A 6875-nucleotide genomic window follows, 5' to 3' on the forward strand; every position below is an offset into this window, starting at 1 on the left:
ATCATGGTATTGGCTCAGTAATCATGAGAGATTTTTTTTTCAAAAAAAAGCACAATACAGTTTGGGTTCTTTTTCTTTTCTTTTCTTTTCTTTTCTTTTTTAACCTATAGCGTGCCCTCGGGTCCTGTTTTCAAGCTTTTCTCCATAACCACGAGAGCTTTTGAAAAATGAAAGCTGCAATACTTTCCTAAGCACCAGCTCATGGAGTCATGTGCATTAAGAAAAACATCTAATATCATGAGACTTGCAATAAAACAGCAAGCACTGGCAACAGTGCGGTGGTTTTCTAGACTCACTCCTCCCTGTCTAATGGGCTTTCCCCTCAGGCTAGGGGGTGAGGCACTCTGGCTCTGGGCCAACTGAGATTTCTCTAACACTGCAGGAATTCTCAGCCATGCAGATCTAGCTGCTTCCTGGACACTTTGTGCTACCAAAAAGATACAAAAGGGCTGCCACACGCCAGATAATCTGTTCTGTTTTTCTAAAGTTCTTACTGTAAACAGGGAGAAATTATTTTAATTTTTTGTTCATAATTTTTTTCATAATCTGATCTGAAGAAAAGGTTTTGCTTTTGTTGGTCATGAGGGTGGCACAGCACAAAGAGATTAAAAAGAGAGGATGTTTATTCAGCAAGCAGTAACATGCAGGTTAAAACGTTGAATGGAGGAGCTCTCTCCTGTAGCTTTCATTTTAATTTCTGTTTTTAAATGATTGATCTTGGCTTTTCTGAAGGTACTTGGAGGCAAGCCATGCTGCATGTGTGTCTTGTTGTTAATGTGCCGCTATGGCTTGTTATCCACATCCAAATCCCTCCTCCAAACTCTCCTTTGCTGTGATGCCTACAAAAAACTTGACAACAACCGCTGGTGTGCAGAGACCACCATGCTGACCAATTTCTCCTTGTACTCCCCGTCTATCTGGCTATCCATCTGTTGTCTTTTGGTACGCTCCTAGGGACCATCTTTTTATTGTTTCTTTGAACAGGGCCTAGCATAATGTGGTCTTGGACCATGGCTAGGGCTCCTAGGCACTACAGGAATACACATATGTCAGTAACATAAATAAGTAAATACATAATTTTAATAATAAAATGACACATTCAGTGCTATTCTAATTTGAAAGTGGCCAGGGCTTGAAATTCCTAATATGCTCCCAGACAGGTCATTCTTGAGTAGGGCACCGGTTTTTGAGAAGCACCTGGCCACTGGTGTACCTAGTGCCATTTAACAGGACATGGCACTTTCTACCCATACTTCTTGCACCTGTCCCCAAAAGTGGATAGTATCTTTGTGTTCCATTTACAGGTAGGAAAACTGGCACAGGGACTACAGGTGTTTTGCCTGAGGTCACTCAGGAAATCAGTGGCAGAGCCTGGGATAGAACTTGTGTGCCATTACGGGCATTTTTTTGTTTGTTTTTTTTTTTGTCTTCAAACACAAGGCCAAATTCTATTAAGCATTGCACATATTCATCCACCAATAAATTCATGCCTGAAGGCAGGACCATGGGGACGAAGGGGCCTCTACTCTAGCTTCTCCACTTCTACCTCCTCAAAGCTGCAGGGAGGTTGTTTTATGGGCCTTCTCCAGCAGGCATTGTAGAGGGGGCCAGGGCTCTTTGCATAAATACCTAATCAATGATTCCTGGCTTGGTTTGGAGAGGAGGGAGGTTGTGTGTAGGACTGTGCACTGGAAGAGTCTGCCTCCTGATGTTTGAGGTACTGGAATGGGGTTGGGAATACTGATAAACATTTCAAGGGTAGTTTGTTTTCAGCTAGGATTATCAGATGGTATTATGAAGGGATTAGCAATTGGATGTTTGACACAATGGCCTGAATTCAGTACTGATCTGCCCTCCATACAATCCCAGAGACTTCCATAGGATTGCAGGGGGTGTGAGTCAGCACTGAATTTGGTTCAATACACCGTCTCCAGTGGTTACACTGTACTGTATGGTGTGTGGAGCTTGCTACATTAGTATGAAAGTGATCAGAAATGCATATAAAAGTCACTGTATGCAAACAAGTGTCAGTTTCCCATTGGTCATTACATGCTTGTTCTAATGTTCCTTTAAAGAAACACCAACAGGAGCCTGTTTGGAGTGTCTGATAGCTAGAGGGGACCCTGCATTTGGCTCTGCTTGTTTGTTTTTCAGCAGCCTTTACTCATACTTGTCTTGCTGTGGTATGCAAAACTCAATAAACACAAACAGCATGCAAAAAGGAAAGGCCTGACCTTGCTGCCCTTCCTTGCCTGCGTAGTCCCATGGATCCTACAGGGGAAAGGGCTGCGAGTTCAGACTCAAAATAAGGCCCCTGGCCCAAACCTTGCAGAAGACGGGTATGATTTGAGGAAAGCCGAGCACTCTAGAAAACATGCACAGAAATCACAAAGTTGAAGGACTAAGTCCTGCAGACCCTGGTGTACAGCCAGGTCAAAGCCCACCACCACTGCAGAATAGAGAGGGAAGAGGTTCAGACAAAGCCTGCTGCTTTCCCCAAAGAGTTTTGTACTTGTACTCTGTGCTGCATGCACCCCTCTCACCATGCCCCAATATACCCATATCTCCCTCCTTCTGCGGTGGTGCATGAGCATGCAGAGTGCCCATGGGCGGCAGGTGAAGCTTCTCCTAGGGGACGCTAGCTCTCTGTCCTGCCTCTTCCACCTGCGGCCCTGCCCACACTCCACCCCAGGCCCCGCCTCCTGCTCCCCCCCCCCCGCCGCTCGCTGCATCCCTCCTTTCCTTCCCCCTCAAGGTCACCACATCCTTCCTCTGCTCCACCCTCCGCCCGTGTGAGGCCCTCACCACTTGTGATCTCCATGTTCCTGCCCCCCAAGGCCCCTGCCGCTCATGCTCTCTGTGTCTCTCCTCACCTCCACCCCTCTCCTCTGTAGGGGTGGGGGATAAGGAGTGATGCAGTGAGCACTGGGCAGGGAGGTTTCGAGGGGGTGGAGGAGTGAAGGGACGTGGTGGGGGAGGGGTGGAGGACAGGAGGGAGGCTGTGGGTTGGGGGGTATCATGGGGTAGGGGATGTGAAGAGGGGTGCGGTGGGGGTCTCGCGGGGATGGGGGTGGAGGAGAGGAGGGACATGGTGAGTGATGGGGATCTCTGGAGAGAGGGGGTAGAGTGGGGGAGAGGAGCAAGGAGGGACTCACCAGATAGTGGCGGGAGGTGGAGACCTTGGGGAAGAGGCAGAGCGCAGGCGGGGCCCCCACAGTCCAGGAATCTGGTGGTGGGGTGGCAGCGGCTGTGCCAAGGGAGGCTTAGCTCATTTTAGACTTAAAGTATATGATTTCACTATGTGTTTAGGGAACTCCCCTACCCCCACCCCCAAAACAAAACAACAATAACAAATAAACCTAAGAACTTCATAGAATCATAGAATATCAGGGTTGGAAGGGACTTCAGGAGGTCATCTAGTCCAACCCCCTGCTCAAAGCAGGACCAATCCCCAACTAAATCATCCCAGCCAGGGCTTTGTCAAGCCTGACCTTAAAAACTTCTAAGGAAGGAGATTGCACCACCTCCCTAGGTAACGCATTCCAGTGCTTCACCACCCTCCTAGTGAAAAAGTTTTTCCTAATATCCAACCTAAATTTCCCCCACTGCAACTTGAGACCATTACTCCTCGTTCTGTCATCTGCTACCACTGAGAACAGTCTAGATCCATCCTCTTTGGAACCCCCTTTCTGGTAGTTGAAAGCAGCTATCAAATCCCCCCTCATTCTTCTCCTCCGCAGACTAAACAATCCCAGTCCCTCAGCCTCTCCTCATAAGTCATGTGTTCCAGTCCCCTAATCATTTTTGTTGCCCTCCGCTGGACGTTTTCCAATTTTTCCACATCCTTCTTGTAGTGTGGGGCCCAAAACTGGACACAGTACTCCAGATGAGGCCTCACCAGTGTCGAATAGAGATGAACGATCACGTCCCTCGATCTGCTGGCAATGCCCCTACTTATACATCCCAAAATGCCATTGGTCTTCTTGGCAACAAGGACACACTGTTGACTCATATCCAGCTTCTTGTCCACTATAATCCCCAGGTCCTTTTCTGCAGAACTGCTGCCTAGCCATTCGGTCCCTAGTCTGTAGTGGTGCATGGGATTCTTCCATCCTAAGTGAAGGACTCTGCACTTGTCTTTGTTGAACCTCATCAGATTTCTTTTGCCCCAATTCTCTAATTTGTCTAGGTCCCTCTGTATCCTATCCCTACCCTTCAGCGTATCTACCTCTCCTCCCAGTTTAGTGTCATCTGCAAACTTGCTGAGGGTTCAATCCACGCCATCCTCCAGATCATTAATGAAGATATTGAACAAAACCGGCTCCAGGACTGACGCTTGGGGCACTCCACTTGATACCGGCTGCCAATTAGACATGGAGCCATTCATCACTACCCGTTGAGCCCGACAATCTAGCCAACTTTCTATCCACCTTATAGTCCATTCATCCAGCCCATACTTCTTTAACTTGCTGACAAGAATACTGTGGGAGACCACGTCAAAAGCTTTGCTAAAGTCAAGGAACAACACGTCCACCGCTTTCCCCTCATCCACAGAGCCAGTTATCTCGTCATAGAAGGCAATTAGATTCGTCAGGCATGACTTGCCCTTGGTGAACCCATGCTGACTGTTCCTGATCACTTTCCTCTCCTCAAAGTGCTTCAGAATTGATTCCTTGAGGACCTGCTCCATGATTTTTCCAGGGACTGAGGTGAGGCTGACTGGCCTGTAGTTCCCAGGATCCTCCTTCTTCCCTTTTTAAAGATGGGCACTGCATTAGTCTTTTTTCCAGTCGTCTGGGACCTCCCCCGATTGCCATGAGTTTTCAAAGATAATGGCCAATGGCTCTGCAATCACATCCGCCAATTCCGTTAGCACTCTCGGATGCAACGCACCCGGCCCCATGGACTTGTGCTCGTCCAGCTTTTCTAAATAGTCCCGAACCACTTCTTTCTCCACAGAGGGCTGGTCACCTCCTCCCCATGCTGTGCTGCCCAGTGCAGTAGTCTGGGAGCTGACCTTGTTCGTGAAGACAGAGACAAAAAAAGCATTGAGTACATTAACTTTTTCCACATCCTCTGTCACTAGGTTGCCTCCCTCATTCAGTAAGGGGCCCACACTTTCCTTGACTTTCTTCTTGTTGCTGACATACCTGAAGAAACCCTTCTTGTTACTCTTAACATCCCTTGCTAGCTGCAACTCCAGGTGTGATTTGGCCTTCCTGATTTCACTCCTGCATGTCCGAGCGATATTTTTATACTTCTTCCCTGGTCATTTGTCCAGTCTTCCACTTCTTGTAAGCTTCTTTTTTGTGTTTAAGATCAGCAAGGATTTCACTGTTAAGCCAAGCTGGTCACTTGCCATATTTACTATTCTTTCTACACATCGGGATGGTTTGTCCCTGTAACCTCAGTAAGGATTCTTTAAAATACAGCCAGCTTCCCCCTCATGTTATTCTCCCAGGGGATCCTGCCCATCAGTTCCCTGAGGGAGTCAAAGTCTGCTTTTCTGAAGTCCAGGGTCCGTATTCTGCTGCTCTCCTTTCTTCCTTGTGTCAGGATCCTGAACTCGACCATCTCATGGTCACTGCCTCCCAGGTTCCCATCCACTTTTGCTTCCCCTACTAATTCTTCCCGGTTTGTGAGCAGCAGGTCAAGAAGAGCTCTGCCCCTAGTTGGTTCCTCCAGCACTTGCACCAGGAAATTGTACCCTACACTTTCCAAAAAAATCCAAAAACTGGATTGTCTGTGCACCGCTGTATTGCTCTCCCAGCAGATATCAGGGTGATTGAAGTCTCCCATGATAACCAGGGCCTGCGATCTAGTAACTTCCATTAGTTGCCAGAAGAAAGCCTCGTCCACCTCATCCCCCTGGTCCGGTGGTCTATAGCAGACTCCCTCCACGACATCACCCTTGTTGCTCACGCTTCTAAACTTAATCCAGAGCCTCTCAGGTTTTTCTGCAGTTTCATACCAGAGCTCTGAGCAGTCATACTGCTCTCTTACATACAATGCAACTCCCCCACCTTTTCTGCCCTGGCTGTCCTTCCTGAACCGTTTATATCCATCCATGACAGTACTCCAGTCATGTGAGTTATCCCACCAAGTCTCTGTTGTTCCAATCACATCATAATTCCTTGACTGTGCCAGGACTTCCAGTTCTCCCTGCCTGTTTCCCAGGCTTCTTGCATTTTTGTATAGGCACTTCAGATAACTTGCTGTTTGTCCTGCTTTCTTAGTATGAGGCAGTTGACTTGATCCCCTCTAAAAAGAAAGGCAGTTGAGTGAATGCTCATTGCATTTTACAGAATGCATGTGTCCAAATTTTAGTTTATAAATTACTTTCAAATGTATGCTGTAGACTCCTATAAAGGGGTTTATAATAAAAATGCGGACATTATTTAATTATGCAGCACAAATGATGCCATTATAATAACTGTGTTTTAGATGGAAAAATCATTATCAAGGATTCCTGGATATAAGAACCAGGACTAATACAGGCAATGTATGTACAGTGCATTTGTTCAGGCTGGTACCTTTAGGTTATTCATCCTTGCCATGTCTCTGTGGTGCTCACATAGTTTATTGCAAATTTTCATTTATTAAGAGATTATCTGACTGCAGTTTGTTTTATTATATCGCAGATGATAATTGAACTCTCAATTAGCTGTTAGACCTCTGTTAGAAATGGGCCGAATAGGACTTCTTCATAGGAAGCCAAATACTAAACAATGGTTTCTAGTCAATCAAGAGTGAAATTCACTCATGTATGGAGTGTGTGTAAGGTCCTCCAACACTGTTAGCCATCTGTGTGTGGATGGTGGTGTGGTCTGGGGTTATTAGGATGTATACCAGTACTGAGGAACTCTAAAAAGCAG

The sequence above is a fragment of the Natator depressus genome, chromosome 6 (genome assembly GCF_965152275.1).
Source record: "Natator depressus isolate rNatDep1 chromosome 6, rNatDep2.hap1, whole genome shotgun sequence".
In the NCBI taxonomy this organism is placed as follows: Eukaryota; Metazoa; Chordata; order Testudines; family Cheloniidae; genus Natator; species Natator depressus.